The sequence below is a fragment of the Lepisosteus oculatus genome, chromosome 14 (assembly GCF_040954835.1).
Source record: "Lepisosteus oculatus isolate fLepOcu1 chromosome 14, fLepOcu1.hap2, whole genome shotgun sequence".
Classification (NCBI taxonomy): Eukaryota; Metazoa; Chordata; class Actinopteri; order Semionotiformes; family Lepisosteidae; genus Lepisosteus; species Lepisosteus oculatus.
In genome coordinates, this window is record NC_090709.1 from 51,758,190 (window position 1) to 51,777,315 (window position 19,126).

At 41.0% G+C, this 19,126-nt stretch overlaps 4 non-coding genes across 4 annotated transcripts; 1 reads left to right on the top strand and 3 right to left on the bottom strand.

The window, feature by feature from the left end:
• Window positions 1-5,182: 5,182 nt before the first annotated feature.
• On the bottom strand, window positions 5,183-5,255 carry trnak-uuu (transfer RNA lysine (anticodon UUU)). The gene has a single exon. It is a non-coding gene; the product is annotated as a tRNA-Lys (tRNA).
• Window positions 5,256-6,806: 1,551 nt separating this feature from the next.
• Window positions 6,807-6,878, top strand: trnaa-cgc (transfer RNA alanine (anticodon CGC)). Its single transcript has one exon. It is a non-coding gene; the product is annotated as a tRNA-Ala (tRNA).
• An 8,696-nt stretch (window positions 6,879-15,574) lies between these two features.
• On the bottom strand, window positions 15,575-15,656 carry trnas-gcu (transfer RNA serine (anticodon GCU)). The gene has a single exon. It is a non-coding gene; the product is annotated as a tRNA-Ser (tRNA).
• A 2,492-nt stretch (window positions 15,657-18,148) lies between these two features.
• trnal-caa (transfer RNA leucine (anticodon CAA)) lies at window positions 18,149-18,259 on the bottom strand. The gene is made up of 2 exons: window positions 18,222-18,259; window positions 18,149-18,194 (listed from the first exon to the last, which is right to left on the bottom strand). It is a non-coding gene; the product is annotated as a tRNA-Leu (tRNA).
• Between the last annotated feature and the right edge of the window lie 867 nt (window positions 18,260-19,126).

Consider the following 19,126-nt stretch of genomic DNA (forward strand, 5'->3'; position numbering starts at 1 on the left):
AAGATTATATCTGTGCCTAAAACTTTCCAAGTATGTCTGAAGACTGAACAATGGAGAATAATACCACCTTTAAAAGGTACATCTAAACTAAGATGATCATGGACCCATATCTTATATAGAGAGTTCAGGAAGATAAATCCTTGCTGCCCAATAGCCTTCAAATACCAATACATCAGGAAAGAGAACAGCAGAAAAAAAAATCCTTATAATTAAAGCAGTCTGTACTTTCAGTTCCTACCTTCAGTACCTTCAGTTCAGTACTTTCAATTCCTGTAATGTAAAATACACAATGACAACAAGACAAACCAATGGGCAATGATGACATCACAATTGATGTTGTACAGGTAGGGCAAATACAACACAGTGAAAGGGAAACACAATTTCGACAGGCACGTCAGCCTTATCGTTGAAAGATTGCCCGTGCCCTCACAAAAGGAATCAGCAATTTGTACTACAGGCAGCTGAGCAGAACTCCGCTTGCTGAAATTGCAGCAGCCAATTTATCTAGGGCTCACAAGCAAGTATTAAACTTGCTTGGCAAGTTCGGCATTTAATTTATTCTGCGGAAACATCGTATCGGAATGAACTGCCCGAGATAAAAGAGTAATTGCGGCTTCAGATCGTTTTTACAGAGCATTGCGTTGTTCTGTTCATGCTGACTACACGCTTTAGATTTGTCATTTACTGCAAGCGTTGCTTTTCCAGGTTTTTCTGAAATTCCTCGCATTTGAGCCAGCACTAAAATATTTCATTCCCGATGCTGAATACATCGTGGAAACGGTATTTGCAACGGAATGCTGTCACACATGAAACCTCTTTGTTATTCGGTTCTGAAGTTTGAAAATGAAAATAAAACGGGGGTCACTTCATAGGCTTGAAAGAAGTCCAAGCAGCATAAAAACCCGCGAATTCTCACAAATTGCATTGTGCTGCACCTTTCTTCTGCTGCTGTTATAAATAAGCCTTAAACATTTGAATGCATACCTTACTGCTGCTAATCACATTCACGTGTTTACAAAGCTTTTTTCTGTCTGTTATGTTTTTGCTAAGCAGTTTCTCCGTTTCCCTCGTACTGTGATTGTCAGTGAGCACAACAAGACAACAAGACTGAAACAGTGTAAAGGCAGGTAAAAAAGACAGGGTAAAACGCCTGACTGTCGGGAGTGGGATTTGAACCCGTGCCTCTATTTGGAGAGTGAACACAAAGCTTAAAAGACACGAAGATGTGAATTTGCTGTTTTAAACCGCTCGACTATCCTGAAAAAATGGGTGCTGATTGCACCAGTCGCATCCGATTTTTCGTAACTTTAGGACGATAGATACGACTGGACTAACACAATTTGTGGCGTTTAGCATGACATGGAAAACGGTACCGGAGCATTCGGGTCCGGACTACCAGACTCAGAAACAGTTTTTATCCCCGCACTATCAAACTATTAAACTCCCAGCCTCTCTCACTCTCTCCTCACCTCTCACCTATGATCTGAACCTCACAGTGCCTTCTTTCTTACCAAAAACCCAAACACACATTGAAAATCTACCTCTCCCATACATGTCAAAAGCTCACTCCCCATCATTTCTATCCCTTTATTTCATTCTTTTGATGCATGTTTTTGCACATAACCTGTTACCTTTTTGTTGTTTTGCACACTGCCTGTTGCTGTTTTTTGCACATCAGCTGTTGTCTCTGCCTTTCTTTTGTTATACAATTGTATTGTTGTTGTGTTTTTTTCTTTGTACTACTTATGTCCGAGAGCTAGCTAAATAGCATTTCGTTATACCATATACCTGCGTATGAGTATAATGACAATAAACTTGAACTTGAACTTGACTTAGTCTTGCAGGCAGTATATTATTTTATATTATTTTATTTACTTGTTTAAAAAAACACGGTCTTCTCGTTCCTAAGTCAGATTCTTAGTGCTTTAGTTACTTCCAACCTGGACTGACAGCTCACCAGATCTATTTGTGATCAGACAATGGAGTGGGGGGGCTGTACCAAGCGCACGTTCCTTCCCAATGCTGAAGCGATCATTCGGAAGATGGGTGTGAAGAGAGACAAGCTTTGTCGACTAAAAAACAAGGCAGGATATGCAAGAATACTAATTACTGGCGACAGTTATGTTCTCTTACTATTGAGACTCTTACATTGCGAGTTTTTTGAAGACTTTGAAACTAAAGGAAAGCGGAGACAAATGAAACAGCAACTTGGCCACTGCGCCTTAAAGTAAACATGGGAATAACGTTGTTCAAATTATTTTTTTCTGAATCTGGTTTACACCGCCTGGAGGCAGCAACAACAAAAAAAGGGATACTTAACAAGGAGATACGCTGTAGCAGTGCGACTCCAACAGATGCTCTTGAAGACACTGGAGGTTTAAGCCAGCTCCTTAGAGCCCTCGGCCGCGTTACTCTCAACAGCGGCACTTCAGCTCTTGTTGTTTGACCTAGTGGTTTTATAACGCGTGGAAACGACCACAACTGCGTTTTCTGAGATGCTTTCTCTCTCGTGGTGAAATCTCGACCTCTTTGGCATCTCTGGCTATAGTGCTTCTGTAGAGCAGGCTTTCACACCTCTGCTTATAGTGCCCTTGAAGTCATTTTATTTTTACAGGAAGACGCATTCCCTAACGAGCTCTCCTGTTTTAGAAATGCTTCATAAGGCGTGTTTGATTCAGGACAAACAGTATACTAATTGGACAATGCAGATTTATGCGGCATTCGTACTGGATTTGAGTGGGATTCTGAAATACTTCTTGCAAAGGTATTCAGACTTTCTTGAACCTATAATAAAAACACAGACCTGAAACACCCTAGCTTCCAATCTCTGATGTTGCTGTCCTTAAACTCGGACGTGATGTTCTGTAGACGTGTGCATAATGTCCTGTTTTCTTACAGTGTAGACATCTTGGTGTTCACGCTCCGCATTCATCTGCTTTGTGCATTGTTAGTCCGCACCTGTAACATGTAATGTCAGCCGTCCCCTGTTCTTCTATTTCTCTAGCATGACTGCGTCCTGCTGCTCGGCTTTTGTTTGTAAAGTTTGAGCGAGCGCCCCGTTCAGTGTCACTTTGTCACTGTGGTCAGAAAGCATTCTTGATTCTGCTTGAGCTGCTTCATGAATTCTAGCGACTGTAAGAGCTCTTTCTAAAGTCAGCCCTTCCTCCTGCAGCAATTTATAGTCTCTTATGTGCACATTTTTCCACAAGTTGATATCTTAACATGTCAGTTTCCAATACTCCAAAGTCACAAGATTTAGCCAGTTCTCTTAGTGCAGTCACAAAAGCAACAACAGATTCGTCCTGAGACTAAGTTCTCTGCCTAAATTTATGCCGTTCCAAAACCACTTTTCTCCGCGGTGTAAAGTAAGCGTCTAAGGCAGCTACAGTCTGTTCATATGTACCTTTTTCTCCAGGGAGGTTGGCGAAAATCCGCTGCACGGGAGCCCCGATACAGTGCAGTAATGTAGCATGTCTCACGGCATCCTCAGCTTCTGTAGATCCACTGGCTATTTTAAAAAAAAAACTGTACGGCTCCATCCATATCTTGTATTCCTTATACAAATCCGGTGCTCCGAGGTTCAGTAGAAGCGGTGGAACAAGCTGGGCATAAGCAAAGCTTCTAGGCACGGCTGCCATATCTTCCATGGCGCAAGCTAAACGAAAAGTCCGAAAATTCAGAAGTTCGTTTCTACCAGCAAGAGAACTAAAATCTGCAGTGTTCTACTAGCTTTGAATCCGTCAAGCACTCATCTCTCTTCGCCATAAATGTTGTGTATCTTAATAAAGAGACGTTTTTATATTATTTTAACTATTATATTAACTACACAGATCACACCCTTACACCATATATACCTGCCTTCTACTCTCGTTCTGTTGTCTCGCGATGTCTACTCACTATACTACATTTAGCAGGACTTCTTGTTGCAGTTGAGCTCAAAGCTGGAGATGATCTCCATATTCTACCGCAGTAACTAGTCCGAAACGTAGGACACAGTACACACTTTTTAAGTGAACTCAGGTTGTTAAAAAATTAAACAAGCGATCTGTCACAGAAACGTACCCCGGTCTCCCGCGCAACAAGCGAGAGTACTCAGCACTATACTAAAGAGGAGCGCTTGTCTGCAGCTGAGCGTCAGCTCTGTTTACTGTCAGCAGTCATTTCCTCATTTCCAAAGACTTTTTCACCTGCCCTCAGCTTTTAAAGACGGTCATAAACGCTCAAAAAGTAATTCATGTCAGTTGGAAGTCTGTTTCTGTTGTCTCAGCTCTTGATAAAGAAAAGCCGTGCGTGGGAGACTCCCTCTCTGAAGAAGTGTGCCATCACCCTGCGAGGGAGAAGAGCCATCAATCACCGAGGCAACCACTGAGACAGTTAACATTAAACACGTGAAATGCGAGATGTTGTGATTTTTTTCCCGCTTAAGGCTTCTATCGTTTCTACTCTAACGAGAAAGACCTCTTTATTAGAAGTGAGATTTTAACAAACGTCTCCAGGGTTAACTGCGACCTGAACGCAACGCCTAAGACCACCAGCCATCTTGCCTGTGGTATTTAGAGCAGCGCTCAATAAAAATGATCAGAAACCGAAAGCGCTTCTTATCCGGATCAGTATATTCCGATACCACTGGTTCTACCGAAGAAATAAGAAAAGCCGAACTCAAAGCACTGTGTTGCCATTACGGGTACTCTGTCTGCAGCTGTTTTAAGATCTACTCACACCGTGTTGCCATTAAGGCTACCTAGTTAAAAAAAAACTTATCGTCACCTTTTTGAACGTGATTATTGGACACCCGTTAAATCTCCACCGAGGTTTCTTGAGAGATCGTTCAGCGAGCGAGTAATAAAAAACTACGTCGCTTCCAACCTCTGCTCTCACTGTAAACTCGGACGTGATGTTCTGCAGATGTGCAGTGTGCCTTTCCTCTTGTCGTATTCAAGAGTACTCACTGTGTGAGCTCCTCACTGCGTGTTCTGTACTCTACTGTGATTTAATTTAGATGATTACGTGGAGTAGAGTGACAAGATCTACTTGAACATTTTCGGTTTGTGAAATGAAACACTAAATACACTACTGTAATGACGAGTAATGGACATTTAAAATAACCACAGTAAAGCTAGAAGAGTGAAAGATAAAAGACTATTTAGAATGACATTCACAATAGAATTAAAAACGGCACAGCCGCCCGAACAGGGACTTGAACCCTGGGCCCTCAGATTAAAAGTCTGATGCTCTACCGACTGAACTATCCGGGCTCTGCAAGAAAGCCAACACTGTCGGGATCCTCGGAAGTCACGTGTCTCTTGTGCCGAAGAGCAGTCATACCTGACCCGTCTGGAATGACCACTGACAGACTTTATCCAGAAGCGACGGCACCACTCCCAGTAGAATGAGTGAGAAATCCAGCACGACATGGGTAGTTAAGGGGCTCCCACAATCCATCTTTCCTCACATTACTGATTTTTTTCAATAGCATTTTGACCTTTTTTCACATTCAGATTTTTTTCACATTTAACAAAATCTTTTAATCAACAACATTAAAAAGAAAACAAATGGAACATTTTTTGGAACAATAATTAAAAAAAAGCTTTCAATGCCTTGGTTGTATATGTGTGCACACGCTTTATAAAGGGAGTTGCAACAGTGCTGAAATGTAAAGAGCATTTCTGTAGAGAAAACAGCATTTTTTCTGCCTCGATGTTAAGCTTAGGGAGCCTGTCTTTTAGAAATTCTATTTCTTGACACCTTGCACAGCCTCCCGGCAGACTAACAAATATTTTTTTGGAGAAATTGGCTCACACACCGGAAGACACTAACGTTTATTTACGTTAGAGTATGTAAAACTCAGGCTTTATCAGATGTTCATGATGTTTCACACGGGGTGTTACCTGTTGTAGTGTTTCAAAAGATGTGTTAGCGGACCACAAGTTATCTTGAAAAGATTTGGGTTTGTACAGGCTGGGATTCAAACCCGACTCAATTATTTGGAAGGCGCCTGTACCACCAACGCAGTTCCGAGAAGCACCTGCAAATTATCACAATCCTCTCTCTCACCTATAAAGTTATGGAGACACAGACGTCCAATGAAATCTAATTTTATTCACTCAAGGCTCCACTCTTTTGTTGTGATGTCATTTTAATTAATATTAGCTTTGATAAGGTGTCGTTTTTGCCTCTTAAAGTTAAAGTCTGCTCCTTTCTTCCTGGTATAGAAATAACATGTTCCATCTTTGTTTAAAAACACCACTAAAAGTAAATTATTCAGCTCTAACGCCTGTGTGCATTGACAAGACATCTCAAAAGGACTTATCAAATAAGAACACGATCCTTCCTGTTACCATTCCTGTGGTTGGGGCGTTGTTTCACCCTTTTATGTTCTTTTACAATATTTGCAGAAAGGGCTTTATCACTCGAGTTGTACAGAACAAGTGTGCATCGGTCCATGAAAATAATCAGTAGTGCTGTTTTTCTATGCATAGTTTAATCAAGAGCACTTAAAAGATGCAAAAAGCTTTCAAATAAAACAGAATTGAAAGACAGTCGAGTAATGAGGTAGAAAAAAGCACTCCCCCGTCTGGGAATTAACCACCGTCGCACGTGTGACTGGATACAAAAATCATAGATTAATTTGTGCCCAGTCTCTTGAAGCTTCAATGCGATTATTTTTCCTTTCTTATTTCTTCATTCCCATGCATTTACTCTGTAGTAGAGGAAACGCGAAAGTGGGAAACTGCAGGCATTCTTCGTGAGTGGTGGATTGTGATCAGTGAGCATCTGGACAAGTCTGTTCCCTTGCGTTTTTCATCGGGGATGTAGCTCAGTGGTAGAGCGCATGCTTCGCACGTATGAGGTCCCTGGTTCAATCCCTGGCATCTCCAGGTGCTTTATATTACAGTACTCACATCGCAATCTTCTGTTGAGTGAGAACTCTTTGCTTGTGTTCAGAGAGAGCCAGGTTTACACAACTAAATGCAGGCACACTCGACGTGCTGCAGAATTGCGCTGCTGTTTTAAATGTACCTCATTTAGTTCTGTTAAATCCTAAATTATTTGAACTAATCATTTAGTTCAAATTCAGGAAATCCAGGGATTACTTCACACTTGCCGTGGCTGTTGCAGAAAACACCTCTAGGATTCAGCGAGCGAATCCTCCTTCTGAACTCCGCACTAAACTGAAAGCTTCACGAACTCCTCACTGCGTGTCCTGTACTGTTACGAGTGCTCTCGTGTAGATGTGAAGCACAGCCATAAACACACTTTGAACTTTGAACTCCGTTTGTTAATGAAAATACAAAAGAGCATGACAAGTATTGATCGTATAAAATATCCATGGCACAACTCGAGAAAGTACTGAAGGACTACACATCGACTTTTGATGATTACAAGAGATTCAATAAACACAACCGTCCGCACCTGGGTTTGGATCCTGAACGCTAGAGTTAAAAGAACATAAGCGACGTTTATGACCTATAAACTCTCTAATTTGTCTTATAGTTTATGAAATAAAACAATTTCTTAATAATTACTTACTGATGATAGACGATTTATTGAATTTTAACAAAATCACAATTACAGACTTTTTTGGTTAAACTGTTATTCACATACTCTAACGTAAATAAACGTTAGTGTCTTCCGGTGTGTGAGCCAATTTCTCCCAAAAATATTCGTTAGTCTGTCGGGAGGCTGTGCAGGGTGTTAAGAAATAGAATTTCTAAAAGACAGGCTCCCTAAGCTTAACATCAAGGCTGTTTTCTCTACAGAAATGCTCTTTAAATTTCAGCACTGTTGCAACTCCCTTTATAAAGGGTGTGCACACGTATACAACCAAGGCATTGAAAGATTGTTTTAATTATTGTTCCAAAAAATGTTCCATTTGTTTTCTTTTTAATGTTGTTGATTAAAAGATTTTATTAACTGTGAAAAAAATCTGAATGTGAAAAAAGGTCCAAATGCTATTGAAAAAAATCAGTAATGTGAGGAAAGATGGATTGTGGGAGCCCCTTTACTACCCATGTCATGCTGTATTTCTCACTCATTCTACTGGGAGTGGTGCCGTCGCTTCATGATAAAGTCTGTCAGTGGTCATTCCAGACAGGTAAAGTATGACTACTCTTCGGAACAAGAGACACGTGCGAGGATCCCGACAGTGTTGACTTTCTTTCAGAGCCCAGATAGCTCAGTCGGTAGCGCATCAGTCTTTTAATCTGAGGGCCCAGGATTCAAGTCCCTGTACGGGCGGTTGTGCTGTTCTTAAGTCTATGAATGTCATTGTGAATGTCATTCTAAATAGTATTTTATCTTTCACTCTTCTAGGTGTACTGTGGTTATTTTAAATGTCCATTACTTGTATTTACAGTAGTGTATTTAGTGTTTCATTTCACAAACCGAAAATGTTCAAGTAGATCTTGTCACTCTACTCCACGTAATCATCTAAATTAAATCACAGTAGAGTACAGAACACGCAGTGAGGAGCTCACACAGTGAGTACTCTTGAATACGACAAGAGGAAAGGCACACTGTACATCTGCAGAACATCACGTCTGAGTTTACAGTGAGAGCAGAGGTTGGAAGCGACGTAGTTTTTTAATACTCGCTCGCTGAACGATCTCTCAAGAAACCTCGGTTGAGATTTAACGGATGTCTAATAATCACGTTCAAAAAGATGACGATAAGTTTTTTTTTTAACTAGGTAGCCTTAATGGCAACACGGTGTGAGTAGATCTTAAAGCAGCTGCAGAGTACCCGTAATGGCAACACAGTGCTTTGAGTTCGGCTTTTCTTATTTCTTCTGCAGAACCAGTGGTATCGGAATATACTGATCCGCATAAGAAGCGCTTTCGGTTTTTGATCATTTTTATTGAGCACTGCTCTAAGTACCACAGGCCAGATGGCTGGTGGTCTAAGGCGTTGCGTTCAGGTCGCAGTTAACCCTGGAGACGTTTGTTAAAATCTCACTTCTAATAAAGAAGTCTTTCTCGTTAGAGTAGAAATGATAGAAGCCTTAAGCGGAAAAAAAATCACAACATCTCGCATTTCACGTGTTTAATGTTAACTGTCTCAGTAGTTGCCTCGGTGATTGATGGCTCTTCTCCCTCGCAGGGTGACGGCAAACTTCTTCAGAGAGGGAGTCTCCCACGCACGGCTTTTCTTTATCAAGAGCTGAGACAACAGAAACAGACTTCCAACTGACATTCATTACTTCTTGAGCGTTTATGACCGTCTTTTAAAGCTGAAAGCAGGTGAAAAAGTATTTGGAAATGAGGAAATGACTGCTGACAGTAAACAGAGCTGACGCTCAGCTGCAGACAAGCGCTCCTCTTTAGTATAGTGCTGAGTACCCCCGCTTGTTGCGCGGGAGACTGGGGTACGTTTCTGTGACAGGGCGCTGGTTTAATTTTTTATCAACCTGAGTTCACTTAAAAAGTGTGTACTGTGTACTACGTTTCGGACTAGTTACGGCGGTAGAATATGGAGATCATCTCCAGCTTTGAGCTCAACTGCAACAAGAAGTCATGCTAAATGTAGTATAGTGAGTAGACATCGCGAGACAACAGAACGAGAGAGTAGAAGGCGGGAATATATGGTGTAAGGGCGTGATCTGTGTAGTTAATAAAATAGTTAAAATAATATGAAAACGTCTCTTTATTAAGATACACAACATTTATGGCGACGAGAGATGAGTGGTTAACGGACTCAAAGCGAGCAGAACACTGCTGATTTTAGTTCTCTTGCTGGTAGAAACGAACTTCTGAATTTTCGGACTTTTCGTATAGCTTTCGATATGGAAGATATGGTAGCCGCGCCGAGAAGCTTTGCTTATGCTCAGCTTTTTCCACCATTTCTACTGAACCTCGAAGCTCCGTATTTGTATACGGAATACAAGATATGGATGGAGTCGTACAGATTTTTTTAAATAGCCAGTGGATCTACAGAAGCTCAGGATGCCGTGAGACGGGCTACACTACTGCACTGTATCGGGGCTCCCGTGCAGCGGATTTTCGCCAACCTCCCTGGAGAAAAAGGTACATATGAACAGACTGTAGCTGCCTTAGACGCTTACTTTACACCGCGGAGAAAAGTGGTTTTGGAACGGCATAAATCTAGGCAGAGAACTTAGTCTCAGGACGAATCTGTTGTTGCTTTTGTGACTGCACTAAGAGAACTGGCTAAATCTTGTGACTTTGGAGTATTGGAAACTGACATGTTAAGATATCAACTTGTGGAAAAATGTGCACATAAGAGACTATAAATTGCTGCAGGAGGAAGGGCTGACTTTAGAAAGAGCTCTTACAGTCGCTAGAATTCATGAAGCAGCTCAGGCAGAATCAAGAATGCTTTCTGACCACAGTGACAAAGTGACACTGAACGGGGCGCTCGCTCAAACTTTACAAACAAAAGCCGAGCAGCCGGACGAGAAGAACAGGGGACGGCTGACATTACATGTTACAGTTGCGGACTAACAATGCACAAAGCAGATGAATGCGGAGCGTGAACAGCAAAATGTCTACACTGTAAGAAAACAGGACATTATGCACACGTCTGCAGAACATCACGTCCGAGTTTAAGGACAGCAACATCAGAGATTGGAAGTTAGGGAGTTTCAGGTCTGTTTTTTTATTATAGGTTCAAGAAAGTCTGAATACCTTTGCAAGAAGTATTTCAGAATCCCACTCAAATCCAGTACGAATGCCGCATAAATCTGCATTGTACAATTAGTATACTGTTTGTCCGTTGAATCAAACACGCCTTATGAAGCATTTCTAAAACAAGAGAGATCGTTAGGGAATGCGTCTTCCTGTAAAAATAAAATGACTTCAAGGGCACTAAAAGCAGAGGTGTGAAAGCCTGCTCTACAGAAGAACTATAGCCAGAGATGCCAAAGAGGTCGAGATTTCACCACGTGAGAGAAAGCATCTCAGAAAACGAAGCTGCGGTCAATTCCACGCGTTATAAAAACACTAGGTCAAACAACAAGAGCTGAAGAGCCGCTGTTGAGAGTAACGTGGCCGAGTGCTCTAAGGAGCTGGCTTAAACCTCCAGCCTCTTCAGAAGCATCTGTTGGAGTCGCACTGCTACAGCGTATCTCCTTGTTAAGTATCCCTTTTATTGTTGTTGCTGCCTCCAGGCGATGTAAACCAGATTCAGAAAAAAAAAATTTGAACAACATTATTCCCATGTTTCTTCGAAGGTGCGGTGGCCAAGTGGTAAGGCGTCGGTTTTGTAAACCGAAGATCGTGGGTTCACCCCACCCGTGCCTGTTTCATTTGTCTCCACTTTCCTTTAGATTCAAAGTCTTCAAAAAAACTCGCAACTCAATAGTAAGAGCGCATAACTGTCGCCAGTGATTTGTATTCTTGCATATCCTGCCTTGTTTTTTAGTCGACAAAGCTTGTCTCTCTTCACAACCATCTTCCGAATGATCGCCTCAGCATTGGGAAGGAACGTGCGCTTGGTACAGCCCCCCACTCCATCGTCTGATCACAAACAGATCGGGTGAGCTGTCAGTCCACGTTGGAAGTAACGTTCGAAAGCACTAAAAATCTGACTTAGGAACGAGAAGACCATGCTTTTTTTTTAAACAAGTAAACGATAAAATAATATACTGCCTGCAAGACTATGTCAAGTTCAAGTTCAAGTTTATTGTCATTATACTCATACACAGGTATATGGTATAACGAAATGCTATTTAGCTAGCTCTCGGACGTAAGTAGTACAAAGAAAAAAACACAACAACAATACAATTGTATAACAAAAGAAAGACAGAGACAACAGCCGATGTGCAAAAAACAACAACGGGCAGTGTGCCAAACAACAAAAAGGTAACAGGTTATGTGCAAAAACACGCATCAAAAGAATGAAATAAAGGGATAGAAATGATGGGGAGTGAGCTTTTGACATGTATGGTAGAGATAGATTTTCAATGTGTGTTTGGGTTTTTGGTAAGAAAGAAGGCACTGTGAGGTTCAGATCATAGGTGAGAGGTGAGGAGAGAGTGAGAGAGGCTGGGAGTTTAATAGTTTGATAGTGCGGGGGTAAAAACTGTTTCTGAGTCTTGTAGTCCGGACCCGAACGCTCCGGTGCCGTTTTCCATGTCATGCTAAACGCCACAAATTGTTCGTCCAGTTGTATCAATCGTCCTAAATTTACGGAAAATCGGATGTGACTGATACAATCCGCACCCATTTCTTCAGGATAGTTGAGCGGTTTAAAACAGCAAATTCACAACTTCGTGTCTTATAAGCTTTGTGTTTCGCTCTCCAAATAGAGGCACGGGTTCAAATCCCACTCCCGACAATCAGGCGTTTTACCCTGACTTTTTTACCTGCCTTTACACTGTTTCAGTCTTGTTGTGCTCGCTGACAATCACAGTACGAGGAAAACGGAGAAACTGCTTAGCAAAAACATAACGGACAGAAAAAAGCTTCGTAAACACGTGAATGTGGTTAGCAGCAGTAAGGTATGCATTCAAATGTTTAAGGCTTATTTATAACAGCAGCAGAAGAAAGGTGCAGCACAATGCAATTTGTGAGAATTCGCGGGTTTTTATGCTGCTTGGACTTCTTTCAAGCCTATTAAGTGACCCCCGTTTTATTTTCATTTTCAAACTTCAGAACCGAATAACGAAAATGTTTCATGTGTGACAGCATTCCGTTGCAAATACCGTTTCCACGATGTATTCAGCGACGGGAATGAAATGTTTTAGTGCTGGCTCAAATGCGAGGAATTTCAGAAAAACCTGGAAAAGCAACGCTTGCAGTAAATGACATATCTAAAGCGTGTAGTCAGCATGAGCAGAACAACGCAATGCTCTGTAAAAACGATCTGAAGCCGCAATTATTCTTTTATCTCAGGCAGTTCATTCCGATACGATGTTTCCGCAGACTAAATGAAATGCCGAACTCCAAACATGTTGTTGCCATTATTGTACTCCTGCTGAAAGAAGAAAGAAAGAAAGGTGTCGTAAATGAACTTTGTCGCCCGTGGGAGATGTCAAGCGCATTGGACATGAAAAGTGCCGGATAAAACCCATTTCTATACGTTTCTCTTGGTGTCGGGGCTCCTATTGAATGTAAAGGAGGCAACGTGCTCAGCCAGCCGACTCAGCGCTTACTGAACGCAGGTGTCTCAGAGCGGTGTGTCCAAGTCGCAGTAAAAGAGGAGGATTCTGCCGGCGCCGTGGCTTAGTTGGTTAAAGCGCCCGTCTAATAAACAGGAGATCCTGGGTTCAAATCCTAGCGTTGCCTTTCTTCCTGTCTTCTCGCACCGTTTATTGTTAAAGAGAACATGCTTCTGCATTACCTCAGTCAATATCACCGGGAATGTGAATAGAAATGTAAACATCAATATTTCTGCTGTCCCCTGAGAAACACAAGTATAGAGTCAAAACACAATAAATAATGCTAAAGAATTATTCAGTTAACACCCAGATGTGAAAAAACACATTTAAGACTTACATCCCCTTTAAATATGTATTTCCTTAATATCAGTTCTCTTCCCTCCCCAGGACACCTGCAAATTCACTAGAGCATATTAAAAGCTGTGTGTAAGTCTTACATGTGTTCTGTCACGTCTGGGTGTTAAATTAATAGATGTGTTGTGTCATTTAATATGATTTGACTCCACGCTTGTGTTTCTCGGGAGACAGCAGACATATTGGGGATTTGCGGCTACAGAAAATAATGTGAACTTTACAGGCAAAAGTAAGGTTAAGTTAAAGAAACAAAAACGTATTGTCACCTTTTTCAACGTGATTTTTTAAGACATTTGTTCGGAATAGTATATCTTCTCGTGTCTGTGGCTGTTATCCTACAATAACGGTGGTGAAATAGCAGGAATGTGCGGAAAGAATCGGAGATTGAACAGGAGACTCATCCAGTCGATCGTAAGGTTGTGTAGGACCGCACACCCTACGATGTCAGTGTTGAGTAGTGAGGTTTTAAAGCTTCTTCACGAACCAGGAAGGAGTACAAACCTAAAGTCTTCTGATCCGTAATCAGACACGTTATCCATTGCGCCATTGGCGTTTGTATTGCCTTCAGAGCCGCTACTATTCATGTGTCTTGTATGTGTGTCTAGTTACTACGTCTTTCATTATGTCTGGTTTAAAATAATGTATCTTTAAAACAGACAAAGGGTTTATGAGTCTCCCTGAAATTCAAATATCGCGTTTAAAAAGAATACAGAGATGCCGGCGATAGAAAACGGAGCGTCTTAAGTGCGCGCTATCACTGAACTAAACTCCCGATCGATAAGTTTGTCGGCGGCTTTTTAATTGTGTTAGGAAGAGCAAACAGTCCACAGTGTACATTTTAAAGGTCTAAGCAAAACAATCAGACGTGAGGATTAGGATTAGGATCCAGAACAGGAGCCTTTACTTCTTTATATACTGAGCTTTCGGGTGAACGTCAAAGTGAAAGACAAATTCACAATTTTCACTTTTTGATTAAGGAACAAGAAAACACCATCCTTCGAGCTGGATTCAAACCAGGGACATAAGAAATGCCCACTGTTTTTGTCTATAGTCTTAAGATCTAGCAATTGAGCTATCGAGAGGTCGGAAAGCAAACGCTTTGTCACACGTGTAGCCCAATGTAGTGTAGTGTTCCTCTATTTAAATCCCAGTTCGACATCAAAATACTCACTCCCATAGTCTCGTTCAGAAGAAGAAATGGACCAGGCTTCCACTGTATAAACGTCCAGAGTTCTTATAAAACGTTTGAAGGGACATCAGTGCAGGCTGAAATTGACCCTTTTTCTAGTGGGATCAGGATCATATAAAACCTTTCTTTTGGATTGAGAAGAGGATCATGGAGACACTCAAAATATCCCTGTCTTTGCTTCTTTCAAGGATGAATGGAGTATTGAGCTGCAAGCATCGGTTTAAATCAAAACTCTCTGCTACTGCAGTTGCTTGTTTGAGAGTTTCTTCAAATCTTTCAACTGAACGTTGATATCAAGAGATATTGACGGTAATATCATAGGGACTTTGGTTTTCTTTTGATCGAAAATTGTATTAAAATACAAGCCTCTTTCCCTTGCATCCTCAGATAAAATTTCTAAATACCACAAAGATACAACATATGGAATAGCATTTATTTTAAAATGTATTTTAAAATTTGCATTTATTTAGAGCTATATTTAGAGCTTAGTAAAGATAGCATTGCTAATATTGATGGAGTAGAAATGTAAGATGAATTGGTAGCTTTTTCTGAACTAAAAAAGTCCTACGACGCCTCCTGTAACAGGTAAGGACTCATAGCAAGACATTGCTATTGCATTGCGCATTTTGCAGATACGACTAGTTTCTGCTTCTGGTGAGTGCATCTTTTCCAAACTGAAATTAACAAGAACATTTTCAAGATGCGCCATGTCCCTAAATCGTTCATCAGGACTACTATTAATATCAGGTGAAAGCAGTACAAAGCATAAATTTAACCTAAATATTAAGAGACTATATCTGTCAGCTACTGCTGTAAGCCATGTTCAGCCAACGCTAGAAATATTACTGCTCTACTACAGTAGCTAAAGAAAGCAAGTCCGACTTAGAAACGGATCACAAGTCGAAAACATAAACCGACGAGGATGGGATTCGAACCCACGCGTGCAAAGCACAATGGATTAGCAGTCCATCGCCTTAACCACTCGGCCACCTCGTCACAAGAGCCACCCCCCTTGGGCATGATTTTGCTCGGCGACCAGGCTCAGCGCACATCGACCTCAGATGTCTCAGAGCGGTGTGTCCAAGAGGCTGTATAAGAATAGGTAATAGGTTTATTCCATGCTGAAAAATAGAAGAACGAGAACACAACGTTTCGCCCGTGGAGCCTTCTTCACGTGTGAGAGAGACAGGGCAGTAGGCAAAGGTAAAATAGCGAGAGAACAAAGGTTTGAGGGTGGGTACCCACCTATATAAGAATAGTATTCTGCCAGTGCTGTGGTAAAGCTGGTTAAAAGACCTGTTTCATAAAGAGGAAATCCTGGATCCGAATTCCAGCGGTACCTTTTTTTTCCTGTCTTGTTTTACAGAACATGTAATTTGGGACACTCAAAGAGGTCTTGATTTGGTTTAATGCGTTTATTAATTTCCTTTGCAGAACAACTTGTTTTTTTAAAATCATACAGCTTGCGAAAGATGAAATGCGAGCGAATTTTTTTGTTCACCAAAAGTATGTAAATGAAAAAAAGCAAAGTGTAAGCATTTCTGTGGTGCAATCGGTTAGCGTTTTCGGCTATTAATCCCCAGGTGGGTTTTTTGATCCCACCCAGGGACGCACTTCTTCCTATAGCAAACATCATCACCGCAAAAATTTAATTGTTCTGCAAAACCTGAACTATTTTGATATTTGCAGTAGTAAACAATTGAGTACCAGAGTCAACATTACCGGGAATTTCCAATAATTACCGACATTGGCAACTTGCAAGCAGTTAGTATTCACCCATAGAATTATATGTTCCAGTGAGTGAGGGAGAATTCACTTATGCTCCCGTTGCATCTTCAGCTAAAGTAATTTAAAAAACAATGCAAAATTGTTCGAGAACTTGTCAAGCAAAAACAACAGATCGCCGGAGTTCTATTTTAATATTTTCGTATATTTACCTTAATTTGAATATAAATGTTAACATAAACGCTGTTCAATATAATGTAATGTTGTGGCATTTTAATAAAACTGGCAATCAAAAGAAAGTTACAATTTGTATGGTATTATGCTCAATATTCCTCGATATTGAAGGTCAGATGAGGAATTTGAAGAAACTATCAAAGAAACAACGGCAATAGCAGAGGGTGTTGATTTTGAACCAGTGTTTGCACCTCAATAATCCATCAGGCTTCCTCAAGATATTCGGTGTTCTATACAAAAAATCGACAATTAAGCGCAAATGTGACAAGAGGCAAAGACTGCGGTAGAGGAGGAATAAACTCCACACGATGACTGTATGTATACGTCTGTCTAATATTCGGCCCCTGCAGGGGCATCATATTCGCTGAACTGCCTGCCAGCGTGTGTACGGTCTTATAATTCAAGAATATCAATGGTCAGACGCTTACAACGGGAGTTTGTGTTTGTATTATTAAGAGAATTGAAAAAACATTTTCAAAACTACAGCTAGAATGAAATTAAAAAAAAGTTTATTTGTCTCTTTGCTGTAACAACTGTGCCAAAACTATTCAGATACATCAGAATAGCATCAGAATGTAACTAGATTTTATTGGATTTTAGGAAATGTATTTTTGCGCATTTCTCTATACGATCAGAATACCTTCCTGTTTTCACCGTGTTTATTGTTTCTGCCTATGATATCTCGGAAAGAAAGACCCAGTATCTGTTCACCGAAATATTTCAGGAGTTTGATATGGTTTGAGAGGAGTGTATGAAGGTAATGAAGGAGGGAGGACACGCGCATTCCGCACGGGGAGCACAGAGCAATGAGCTGCGCCTGCTGCTCTCCGAGTCTTTTCTTATACAACCTCTGAGTCTGGACACACAGCGTCTCCAGCCAGAGATTTACAGTTCAGAAAACGGCTGTCTCGAGCAGAAACTGATCTTCCTGCTTTAGTTAAGGTTTGGTTATTGTGGGGGTTTAGCGCTTGTATCTTTCTTCTCTTACTAAACACTATCTACTGTAAAGTATATAAATAGAAGCTAAAATGCAGCTAAAATACTTCAGTAAGGCCGAGCAGATAGGAAAGTTTAATAAAAATGTTCTATGATCTATGTTCTAGTTGCCCATATTTTTTTAACTCTCTGTTCGAGCTCTGATTTAATCCTCTCGGCTCCTGCCGCTGTCACCGGGAGAGTGGCTGCATTCCGTAGGGCTACAGGCTGATTTCACAATGCCACATTTAATGAAATACAGGGGAAACCGCAAGGAAAACAATATGTTTTAATACATCTTCTTCTGGATTTATATTTCGGTCTTTCACCTTTGAATGCATACCTTGACCGTAAATCTTTACTCGATTACAGGCACCCCAAACAGTTCTTAAGGGAGAAATCGAAGCCTATTTGACTTTCTGCTAATCACATTGAAGTGTTCACGAAGCATTTCCCTGCCCCTCATGTGCCCGCAAGCCGATTTCTCCGTTTTCTTCTTTCTGTCGTTGTCAGCGAGCACAAGAAGACAGGAAAAATGCAAGAGAGGGAAAAGCTGTGAGGAGTGGGATTTGAACCCACGCCTCTATTCAGAGACCAGAACACCCAAGCAATAGAAAGACAGGAGTCCTTGAGTCTGGCGCCTTAGACCACTCGGCCATCCTGACGAGGTGCGGAAGTTGGTGTGTTAAAAGCACCAGTAGTTCACAAAACTGAGACATACTTTGCTGGAGAAGCGCCACGTTGCCTAATGTTGCCTAAACGGATCGCGGAAATCAAATATTCGGATCGATTTAGAGTGTGCTTTACAGCCTTTGTGTAATATTTTAAATTGTTTTTAAAAAGTGTGTACTGTGTACTACGTTTAGGACTAGTTAGTGTGGTAGAATATGGAGATCATCTCCAGCTCTGAGCTCAACTGCAACAACAAGTCGTGCTGAACAAAGTCAGAGTTCAGCTGAACCTTTGCTCAGTGTGGTGCTCAGGACTCAGGAGTATTGTTGTGGTTCTAATTAGCACGAACTGCAGGGGCTCTGAATCAGAACATTTCAATTTATCTGTTCAGTAAGTTAAAATGCAGGACATGTTAAAATCAGATTATCACTGTGTCTCTGTCCCGTTTGTATATAACCGAATGTTTAAAAGATACCAGTAAGGACACACAACTACTAAGGCGGTACTTATTGGAAATAGTCCCAAAACAAGTACGTCCGGCAGCTGGTAGACCCCTGTAATAATTTTGCAGTGACACTTTGAAGATTTACGCTCTATTTAAATATTAATTTACTAAATTTCAGTTCTCTTTTCTCACACTCCCTGGCATAACTGAACTCTCACTTTCGCATACTAAAGGCTTTACATTCATTAGCTGTAATACAGATTCTAATAAAGACAGAATGAAACTGTTTGTTTTGTGTCTCATGGTGATCCTCTTCTCGATCCAAATGAAATGTTTAATATGATCCCTCGAGAAAGAAAAGGAGTCAATTTCCGCCTGGAAAGATTGATGCTCCATCAAACATTTTGTAATATCT